This window comes from Carassius gibelio, chromosome A25 (assembly GCF_023724105.1).
Source record: "Carassius gibelio isolate Cgi1373 ecotype wild population from Czech Republic chromosome A25, carGib1.2-hapl.c, whole genome shotgun sequence".
NCBI lineage: Eukaryota > Metazoa > Chordata > Actinopteri > Cypriniformes > Cyprinidae > Carassius > Carassius gibelio.
Window position 1 is genome coordinate 13,887,388 of NC_068395.1, and position 523 is coordinate 13,887,910.

Here is a 523-nt window from a genome sequence, read left to right on the forward strand (position 1 = left end):
TTTTTTTGCAAAAACAATCCTGTCGAGACCCTGTTATATAAGACATAGACCTACAAACAGTATCACTTTGGTTAAGCATGATTAGTTAGTGTTTCTGCCTTAAAACCGATACCGGTGTCAAATGCTGGTTAAATTATATGCTATATAGATCTGTAGAAAAATATGAAATTATTCTGGAAAGTTATTAGATTATTTTCATTGCAACAACTTTTTATCCAACCACGTAGGCCTATGCAAAATTGTATACATCTCTCACGTGTAAGTTAAACAAAAAAGTGACATTAGGAAACGACTTCAAGACATTTACATCAAAATAAAAGTTATTATTACATTTGAAATGTGTTTGTATATAAATGTATATATTTATCAAAATATCCCAATTTATATAAACAAAACCCACAATTTGGAGTAAATTCTTCTATTTATTACAAATCTCCATAGGTGTTGTTTATTCAACTGCACTTTCCAACCTATAAACGACAACAGTGTGGAAATCGGGACTTTTATTTTGAAAAACACTATT